The sequence below is a fragment of the Armigeres subalbatus genome, chromosome 3 (assembly GCF_024139115.2).
Source record: "Armigeres subalbatus isolate Guangzhou_Male chromosome 3, GZ_Asu_2, whole genome shotgun sequence".
Classification (NCBI taxonomy): Eukaryota; Metazoa; Arthropoda; class Insecta; order Diptera; family Culicidae; genus Armigeres; species Armigeres subalbatus.
In genome coordinates this window covers 332,484,810-332,496,235 of record NC_085141.1, presented here as the reverse complement: position 1 = coordinate 332,496,235, position 11,426 = coordinate 332,484,810, and positions in this window count along the sequence as shown.

The following is an 11,426-nucleotide window of genomic DNA, read 5'->3' as shown; positions in this document are numbered from 1 at the left end:
CGGTGGGGGAAATATTTCTCTCCCCCTTTTTCCCATTTGTATCAGGTGACGAGCATTTTTTTTTCATGTATTGTTATGATCGAAAAAGCCTCATGCTTCTCGTCTATCGTCATTAATTATCGACTGATCGGGGTAATTTTGCTACGTTTTGGCTATGCAGTCTTGGTAATCAAACGATAATTTTGATTTTATCCCAACGTTTCGACCATTTTTCAGGTCTTCTTCAGGGGAAAGTTAGTGTTATCAGTGTCGTTAATTATCAATTGAGAGCGAATTCTGCAATCCTTGTTATACACCCAAACACATCGTTCTATGGTGGCGAGGTTGCGTTTCCATCTGTCGAATGAACGATTACTTCATCAGTATTGGAACCACATTGGATTGATGTAAATGCCAAATCCGAAGATTTTGTCTCAAATGAAACAGCGCAATCGACAATCGAGAGAGGAAACGTGGAAGTCCGACAGAAAGTTCCTGAAGCGAGAAGTTTGTGGACATGTTCTAAAGAAAATAATTGATTCATGGTATAACGGGTCGGCCAGTCGCGTTTCCGGTTTAGAATTGGGCGGCTTATGACCTTGAGACCTTCTTAGGGGAAGGGTCACTTTTATTAAAGAGAAAGCGGACTGACTAACCTGCATAACTAACCTACGTACTTCTCGTTTCCGAGCGGACACAACTAATTCCAAAAGATTTCCCGAATAAATTCTTTCGATATCCGACAAGGAACCAAAGTCATTCAGGCGGTGGTTTTCCTCATAGGACCAACCCAAAAAAGTTTCCCGTTTCACCCCGTCCAAGATTGGAAAGCGGTCAGAAGTCAGAATCGGGCTGACTACCCAGTAAACACACCAAATATTCACTAACAAACTACAAACGACCGCGAAGTGACATAAATTCTTCACAAGACATTAACTAAATACATTCAGAACAGTGGATTTGAACCGGTCTAACGGTTAGATTTTGGATATTTATTTCGGATCTAATCCCTCCCATACATGAAGCTCCAATTTACTTTTACATGGGTTTTACTGCAATTCGTTTATTTCCTTGCATTCGCCTAGGCCTAGCATTCCCACTGTTTCCCTCTAACTTCTATCTACGTGTGCGTGCAATCTAATCTTCTCTACTCTTTACGTGTGTACACTAGAGTGGGGCGCAGTTGTATGGAAAAACGCAAACTTCGTCCGATCAAGTGAGATCAAGGTTTTTCTGAATCGTTTTGGGACCTCAATAAACTGTGCAACATATGGGCTCGATTGGTTGCAACCTCGCATGCCGCATCACGTTTTAAATTTACATGGAGATTAGTATGGGAAAACGTACTTTTTTACATTTTTGCTCTTACAGGTTTTAATTTATCATCAATCACGTGAATCAATACGTTAGCATATAGTCTGAAAGATCCTGAAAGACTTTGCCGAAGAAGGTACTTAGCTGAACGGTCTACAAAAAATGTTATTACGTTTTGAAAATTGATTGTTTAAACCATATTCAAGAAATCACTGTTTCTGCCAGCACTACCGGACAGCCTATGGTTATCGAAGGCCAAAAACCATCTTCCTTCTCATCGGATTTTTTTCTTTGTGAAATATTTCCGGATAGCTCCCATTAGCTCTAAGGCCCTATAAGATCAATTATTTTGAAATAACACTCAGTTTAATTATTGTTCTACGTAGTACGGCAGTGCTGGCAGAATAAACGATTTTTTGCATATGGTTTGAACACTCAATGTTCAAAGCGTTATAACTTTTTTCGTGGACGTTCCAGCAACGTGCCTTCCAGGGTTGCCAAATGAAAATCTGTATTTTTTTCCAAAAAAATCTTTTCATCTGTATTTCTCGCTCAAAAAATCTGTATCGATATCTGTATTGTACTGTAATTGCCGCTAAATTGTGTTCTACGTCTATAGAAAAATTCTCAAAAATGTTTAAATGATGAAGAATATCCTATGACAGGATGGCGCTTTTATTATTTGACATTCGCTGTAAAATGAACTAATATAATGAAGTTCAACTCACCTTTGGAGAAAAAAGAATCAATTTCTCTTTTCGATATAACAAAGAGTTACGAGTCTCAAACTACGTAACACAAAATTGAACAATAATAGATCCCTTCCCCCAGCCCCCTTGTAATACTTTTGTATAGAAATCCTTAATCGATTTTATCGCACATCTTGTATTCGATAGTGGCTATTGAATTTTGTAATGAATTTTGAATTTTGTAATGATTGGTCATCGCGTTAAAAAGTTATAAAGAAAATGGTGTATCGAATCATGTAAAATTAGTGTATTGGCTAACTACAAGGTGAATCAATTTGGGTTTACTGAAACAATTCAAATCTTAATAAATGGACTTAGCTTAGCATCGGTGTTAGAGAAATTGGGAAACCAGTTTTGGCCCATTTAGACAAAAATGTATGCTCACACAACTTAATGATGTATTTGGAACATCTAAATATATATTCAACTTTTAGCTATTTTTTGCATGACTTTATACTCATTCATTTATTTAGTTAAAATCTAAACAGATAACACTGAATCAACAATTTGACGCCACAATGCACGGTTCGAGGCCGCATCTCTCCATCCTCGGATACGCCCCACGCTCGCCAAGTCGTTCTGCACCTGGTCTGCCCATCTCGCTCGCTGCGCTCCACGCCGTCTCGTACCTGCCGGATCGGAAGCGAACACCATCTTTGCAGGGTTGCTGTCCGGCATTCTTGCAACATGTCCTGCCCATCGTACCCTTCCGGCTTTAGCTACCTTCTGGATGCTGGGTTCGCCGTAGAGTTGGGCGAGCTCATGGTTCATTCTTCGCCGCCACACACCGTCTTCTTGCACACCGCCAAAGATGGTCCTAAGCTCCCGTCTCTCGAATACTCCGAGTGCTTGCAAGTCCTCCTCGAGCATTGTCCATGTTTCATGTCCGTAGAAGACAACCGGTCTTATAAGCGTCTTGTACATGACACATTTGGTGCGGTGGCGAATCTGTTTCGACCGCAGTTTCTTCTGGAGCCCGTAGTAGGCCCGACTTCCACAGATGATGCGCCTTCGTATTTCACGACTAACGTTGTTGTCAGCCGTTAGCAAGGATCCGAGGTAGACGAATTCCTCGACCACCTCGAAGGTATCCCCGTCTATCGTAACACTGCTTCCCAGGCGGGCCCTGTCGCGCTCGGTTCCGCCCACAAGCATGTACTTTGTCTTTGACGCATTCACCACCAGTCCAACTTTTGTTGCTTCACATTTCAGGCGGGTGTACAGTTCTGCCACCTTTGCAAATGTTCGGCCGACAATGTCCATGTCATCCGCGAAGCAAATAAATTGACTGGATCTGTTGAAAATCGTACCCCGGCTGTTACACCCGGCTCTCCGCATGACACCTTCTAGCGCAATGTTGAACAACAGGCACGAAAGTCCATCACCTTGTCTTAGTCCCCGGCGCGATTCGAACGAACTGGAGTGTTCGCCCGAAATCTTCACACAGTTTTGCACACCATCCACCGTTGCTTTGATCAGTCTGGTAAGCTTCCTAGGGAAGCTGTTCTCGTCCATAATTTTCCATAACTCTACGCGGTCTATACTGTCGTATGCCGCCTTAAAATCAACGAGCAGATGGTGCGTTGGGACCTGGTATTCACGGCATTTTTGAAGGATTTGCCGTACAGTAAAGATCTGGTCCGTTGTCGAGCGGCCGTCAACGAAGCCGGCTTGATAACTTCCCACGAACTCGTTCACTAATGGTGACAGACGACGGAAGATGATCTGGGATATCACTTTGTAGGCGGCATTAAGGATGGTGATCGCTCGAAAGTTCTCACACTCCAGTTTGTCGCCTTTCTTGTAGATGGTGCATATAACCCCTTCCTTCCACTCCTCCGGTAGCTGTTCGGTTTCCCAGATTCTGACTATCAGTTTGTGCAGGCAAGTGGCCAGCTTTTCCGGGCCCATCTTGATGAGCTCAGCTCCGATACCGTCCTTACCAGCTGCTTTATTGGTCTTTAGCTGTTGAATGGCATCCTTAACTTCCCTCAAGGTGGGGGCTGGTTGGCTTCCATCGTCCGCTGAACTGACGTAGTCATCTCCTCCGCTGCCTTGACTTTCACTGCCTGTACTCTCAGCGCCATTCAGATGTTCCTCGTAGTGCTGCTTCCACCTTTCGATCACCACACGTTCGTCCGTCAAGATGCTCCCATCCTTATCCCGGCACATTTCGGCTCGCGGCACGAAGCCTTTGCGGGATGCGTTGAGCTTCTGATAGAACTTGCGTGTATCTTGAGAACGGCACAGCTGTTCCATCTCCTCGCACTCCGCTTCTTCCAGGCGGCGTTTCTTCTCCTGAAAAGGCGGGTCTGCTGTCTCCGCTTCCGTCTATAACGTTCCACGTTCTGCCGGGTACCTTGCTGCAGCGCGACCGCCCGCGCTGCGTCCTTCTCCTCCAGAATCTGTCTGCACTCTTCGTTGAACCAATCGTTCCGTCGACTTCGACCCATATACCCGACGTTGTTCTCCGCTGCGTCGTTAATGGCTGCTTTGACTGTATTCCAGCAATCCTCAAGAGGGGTCCCATCGAGGTCACCCTCTTCCGGCAACGCTGCCTCGAGATGCTGCGCGTATGCAGTGGCGACATCAGGTTGCTTCAGTCGCTCTAGGTCGTACCGCGGCGGTCGTCGGTACCGAACATTGTTGATGACGGATAGTTTTGGGCGCAGTTTAACCATCACCAGATAGTGGTCCGAGTCGATGTTAGCGCCACGATATGTCCTGACGTCGATAATGTCGGAGAAGTGCCGTCCATCAATCAGAACGTGGTCGATTTGTGATTCTGTCTGCAGTGGTGATCTCCAGGTGTACCGATACGGGAGGCTGTGTTGGAAGTAGGTGCTACGAATGGCCATATTCTTGGAGGCGGCGAAATCAATTAGTCGTAGGCCGTTTTCGTTCGTCAGCCGGTGAGCGCTGAACTTTCCAATAGTCGGTCTAAACTCCTCCTCTTGGCCAACCTGAGCGTTCAAATCTCCTATGATGATTTTGACGTCGTGGCTTGGCAGCTGTCGTACTCACGTTCCAGCTGCGCGTAGAATGCGTCCTTATCATCATCAGTGCTTCCGGAGTGTGGGCTATGGACGTTGATTATGCTGAAGTTGAAGAACCGGCCTTTGATCCTCAACCTGCACATTCTTTCATTGATCGGCCACCACCCGATCACGCGCCTTTGCATATCGCCCATCACTATGAAAGCTGTTCCCAGCTCGTGTGTGTTGCCGCAGCTCTGGTAGATGGTATGATTACCTCTAAACTTTCGCACCATTGATCCCTTCCAACAAACCTCCTGCAGCGCTACGATGCCGAATCCACGGTCCTTGAGCACATCGGCGAGTATGCGTGTGCTCCCGATGAAGTTGAGAGATTTGCAGTTCCACGAACCGAGTTTCCAATAGCTAGTCCCTTTTCGTCGCAGTGGTCTTCGCCGATGGTTCCGGTCCGTACTCTCTTGTTGATTGTTCGTTGCTTATGTTTTTTAAAGGCTGGCTTACAGGGCCTGACATCAAATCCCCTAAATTTCCGAAGGACCACTCCTCCTTATTTCCGGTGGACCATGGTGCACAGTTTCACTTAGAGTCCCTCGCTGGCACTCGGACGATGATCAGCCGCCCTAACATGAAGAACAGACGCTGTTGTGAGCCGATCCTGACATGGAGAACAGACGCTCAATAAGATTTGCACCTCGCAAACCCCCCCTTCCCTGTCAGCATACGACCATAGTTCCCACCGGGGTTGGTTACCCGATCTTCCCTAAGGTTGCTCGTATCCCGGCCAGCACCGCGGGAGGTAGGGATAGGAGTTGCTGGGTAAGAGGCTAAGGACCGCGAGATGGGGTCTATTTTATTCCTTCAGGTACGCGAAGTACCAATGGTACGCTTTACCCAGCATTTGCCGTGCCTTTATACTCAGCTTTCTTCAAATAAATGGAGATTATTTGTCTGTTTAACCTCTTTTAAAATCATACTTCTATCCGTCTGTATATGTTAAGTTCCTTTCTTCACTTTGATAGCAATGGGTTTTTGCAATAAATTGTGTGAAACGGTCGCCAACTCCTTTTACAGTTCTACCACCGTGAAATTTCTCACTGCCAGACTGTTGAACTGCATGAACACATTAACTTCGTTGTTGCAAATAGAAAGTCCATAAAACACTAAAAAATACACACATTTTTTGATTCTGGTAAATACAAATTTAAAATATCTGTACATACAGATCGTGGTTTCAAAAATCTGTATATCTGTATATACAGATTCTGTATTTCAAAACTAGTAAAAAATCTGTATAAATACAGATTAATCTGTATTTTTGGCAACCCTGGTGCCTTCTTCAGCAAAGGTTTTCGGCATCCTTTGGGTTATACTTTAACGCAATGTGCCACTTGGTTTACGATGAACGGAAACCTCTAGTAGTAGAAATGCAAAAATATACGTTCTCCCATACTAATTTCCATACAAACTTCAAACGCGATGCGGAAAGCGAGGAAGCAACCAATCGGTCCCAAATTCTGCACAGTTGTTCAGGACCCAGAATGGCTTCGAAAAACCATTGATTTGAAAAAATGACCATGACGCCCCACTCTAGTGTACACGTTCTTTACATATGAACCGGTGCCAGCGAAAGTGGTACATGTTACAGTGAGTAAATTTTTCAGGAGACGCCTTTTTCCAAAAACATCGAATAATAAATTCATATTTGCAATTTTCTGCAACTTAACTGTACCAACATGTTATGACTGATGTGCCTAAAGATACTAGTGAAAAATAAGCGAAGTTTCTTGACAAATTTCATGTTTGTTAGAACAAAATGCACATGTACCACTATTAATGGGAACAAAATGAAACAGAAACCGAAAATCGTTGACAGTAAAAGTGGTACATGTACATTTTTAAAATCATTCTAAACGGCAGTAAGCTATCTTGAAATTCAAAATGGGATTAAAATCTGTTGCGAAAACAGTCATGTTGCCGAATTTTCTTTTAAATAAGCTGATTTTAGTGGGTGGAACTGTACATGTACCACTTTTTCTGGCAACGAAATGGCCATTGTGATATATACCAGAAAATAAAATGTGCATATCTCCAGATTTAGTTGCCAAAAATCACTTTTTCGTTGTTACCTTACTAGATCTTTGCAAATAGAAGCCGTTGGTGTAAAAAACTCAAAATTGACAAAAATGGTTTATGTACCACTTTCGCTGGCACCGGTTCACTTCTGCTTTCCCGTTCTCTTCGCCGGCGGTACCTCCGGCTACGCGACTCTCCTCCTCGGCTAACGCCGACAACTTCTCCTTCGAACTCACTCCCTCACAAGCGGAACGTTTCTCAGTGAGCCGTCTTCAACGGGCTACTATGAACTCACAATAATAAATTGATGTGCTTCTACTGGGACCTACGGATGGGGTCGGAGCTGCATTGTGCACTACTCCGGACCATAAACTCACGCCGACGGACGGCGCATTGCGTCGATGTTGTACGGTCACTCACTCCCTCCTTCGGTGCGCGGGCTTACGCATGGGCGCGGTACAAGCGTCCGTTCGTCCTCCTGGCGCGCAAAGCAAATTGTTGAGGCGCCGTCGGTAGTCGCTGACGATGATGACGACGACAATGGCGATCTGCTGCTATGCGGTTGGAGGAACGATGCAAACTTGATTGATGTTGATTTGCTGCTGTTGATTTGGCTTCGCCTGCCAAAGGTGCGAAAATGACGGTACGCAACCTTCTCCGGCCAAGTGTACCCCGGGAACTTTTGTAGCCAGTGGCGCCGGGAGTGGGTGGGACAGGTAGGACATGTCCTACGCATGAATTTTCCTGGGTGGGACAGTCAAAGCATTGTCCTACCCATGATTGTGGTAAGAACATATGAAGTCATTGGATGGCAAGAATTTGTGTGTTAGTAGAAGATGATTTTAAAGTTAATCAGAATCAAAACAATAATCATAGATGTTTTTGGGATCCTAAAGCAATAGACTACTGATTGTTGTTTAGGACTTCAGGCACTTTAAAATCCCTAAAGCGCTCAAAGAAGTCTAGGTTTTACAGAGGTGAAAATATTTTGGTAGTGGATTATTCAAAGCTCACGGAAAAAGTCTTCTTCAAACCTCAAAAGGTGAAATCTGAGGAACCAGAAACATACCGAAGACCGCTCTTAAAGGGTTCTGAGCTCCGAAAACAGATTGACAATCATGCGATTTTTTGGTAGTTTGCTTTGGATCGCTAAATCCTGGAGGTAATATGAAATCCTAGCAGTTAGAAATAATTGATTATTTTTTTCAAATTTCTGTGATCGGTGACTTTTTCTAGAAGCTTTTAAATATATTCGATAATCGATAATGGAAAAGCAATATTTCTCCTAAAAATTGAGGAAATTTTAACAAATTATACAAATATTCAGGCCACAAGAACTTTTCAAGTTCTGATTATTTTTAGAATTGATTATAAGCAAGCATAACTTTTTCATTTTGAAATGGATTTCATTTGAACATGGTACACACACCTAAAAATAATCATGTAATTTAATTTAAGTAATTTAAGTAACAACGACATATACGAGCGCCACTTTTGACGTAAAATTGGGTGATACTTTAATTTTATATCACAACCTAATTGACAAAAAAAAATAAAGGATAAGAACGAGCATTGAATATAAGCCGCTGAGTAAGAGCCCAACACGTTACTAGCCACCCTATAACCAGAGACCGGCGGAGTGAAAAACTGTCGAAATGGCAACGTATGAAAATGCATGAAACCGTGAAAATAATGCTGGCATCACTTGAACTTTTTGCTTGCTTCTTATGGGTGCAAAAAGTAAACAAGTCGAATTGGAACCGCCTTTGACGGTTCGATTGGAAACAAGATGGCGTCTTCGCCGATCTCTTATTGTAGTATTTCTACACGTTACCACTCAGCTATCTTCGTCTCTTGAAGGAGCGATGATCGAAGTAAAGCAGGTTCCACGATTTGCACTGAACAAGTTTTTCACTGCATCAAGTCATAGACTGCTAGAGCATTAGGTGCGTCGGGTGCTGTGTTTAGGTTCCATGACATGTAATTTTAAATCATCTAACATTGAAAAATATACGATTAAGTTTATGTCATGTGGTTTTGTGTCATTTTATTCACATACGTAATCTGTAATATTCATAATTTTTTAGTGTGCAGTTATGCTTTCAGCGGTAGTATAGGTAAAATTTGCATTAATTTCTCAATACCAGAACTGTTGCCCAAATCGGAGACATGATCGGTGGTCTAGCGGCTATCGTTTCTGCCTAAGAGCAGGAGATCATGGGTTCCTATTCTGTATGTCTTAATTCTTTCTGTGTTTCACGTTCTATACCAAAACGATTCCTACCGTTACAGCTTTCACACTAACAGTTGCAAAATCTCCCGTGGCACCGATGGGAGGACGTAGAGTTCTCTGCTCCTTTATTAAGTATAGGTTTCCCAACTAACCATTCTTTTCCCTCCAGCATTCACAAGAACGGGGCCAGGACAGATCTCGACTGTTGAAGAGTGCCTTGCTTCCAGTGATCAGTCCAAAATTATTATTTGTGTTAACGGATGTAAGTGACACAATAGTCTTGTAAAGCCTGCGAATCGCTTAATTCTATTGTTTATTCCAGAACTGTTGCTCAAATCGGCATTTCCTATTTGTCCTACCCATGACTCGGAACATGGATGCGCCTCTGTTTGTAGCCGATGCGTGGGGTCAAAAGCAGTGGTGGAAATTTGCGAATCTTACTCACAAAACAAGAAGTAGGCAACGGAGACGAGCCAGCCTCGGGCTGAAAGTCTCCTTAATAAAGACACAAAAAAAAAAAAAAAAAAAAAAGAAGTAGGCAATGCAAAAGACTCACGAACATTTGTTTTGCGTTTTTCTTGCCTATCTACTACTCGCAGAGAAAACAAAAAAACGAACCCCGAAAAATGTTCGTGAAGCTTCGCGAGTCAGACACAATGAATCGACTGCTTTGAGCGTGCTTACAGCGGCACACTAGGAGTTAACTTTCTGAAATCAGTATGGCGAAAGGCATCTAAGTTTCGATTTCTCAAAATTAAGCACTTTAATCGAAAAAATATTTGGTAGGCGTAGTAGCGGATACCATCCCTCATAACCGGTACCAAATAGTTTTTCATGAAAAGTTCCTAATTTTGAGAAAACCAGCGTTAGATGTCTTTCGCCATATAAATTTCTGGCGGTTAACTCTTGCTGGCTATTTTGTGCATATACTATAGCGCCTGGATGTGGCTGCGGCGGGTAGAAAATCAACCACTGTCAATAATTCATTGGTTATTGTTATTGTGTTTAGGTCAAGTCAAATCTATCCATTGTATTCGAAGTAATCACAAAAACTCGCGACCGTGTTTTTACTTCCGAACAAAATATTACGCATTGCAAGAAAAATTTGGTTTTCAGGAAAATTCGAGCGCGCCTACCAGTAAATATTCCACCAAAATCATCATAGTCATCCATGATATCACTTGTTTTTGATTGTGTATCCTATTCTGTCATTCAAATGTGTTGTTTGGGCAGTATTAAAAAACAAATTTTGATTGAATTAAAAAGCTCTGCATTGATCACAATTTTCAGGAAAGCAGTGAGTTTTCACGGGTGGAACACACCTGAAACACTTTTCGTTGAACTTGTTTTGTAAAATCACGCCTAACGCATTGCCCAAAACTAAAATAATGTGTTGAATCGCATGGTTTGGTAACTCAGAGAAGATCGTTCAAATCTTCATAAGATGATAGTGGGTTGGGAGTTATGGGTTATCGTATAGCTAGTTTTGAAATGCAAAATATAATATGTTAAAACCTATTAGAAGCACGATTTCTGTCCTGGATGATGAATTTTCCTCAACATTAGCTGCGTGGGTTCTAAACCATGTTGATTTTGATCACTAGTAGAGTTTTGTACGATTTCGTTATTTACAATATTATTAATAAACCCTGTAAAAAAAGTTAAAACATGTTTGTCCTAACATTGACATGTTAGGAAGAATCAAAAGCCTATCTCCAATTATTTGATGGGACGTTCACTCATTCCATTCTGTTTGCCCTGATGCTCATCACAAAATTTAATCCAGACCAGTGAACTTTGGACTATGCTTAACTCATTGGAAGCTGGAATTTGAAAAAATGTTTGGAAAAAATATCAAAATTTGGTATTTGTCCACCCAGGTATTGTGCAAAATTCAATTATCCAACAAAGTATTACATAGCATCTTGACTGTCTCAACAGGTAGTGAAAGTCTCAAAGCATAGACTCTTGCACTCTTGCACATTCTGACATTCGTACATTCTGATAGCTAGATAAAACCCGGTATTGGAATCTTTCATAGGTGAACCCGCATGCAATATCTAGGCAATAATGGATGCAGTG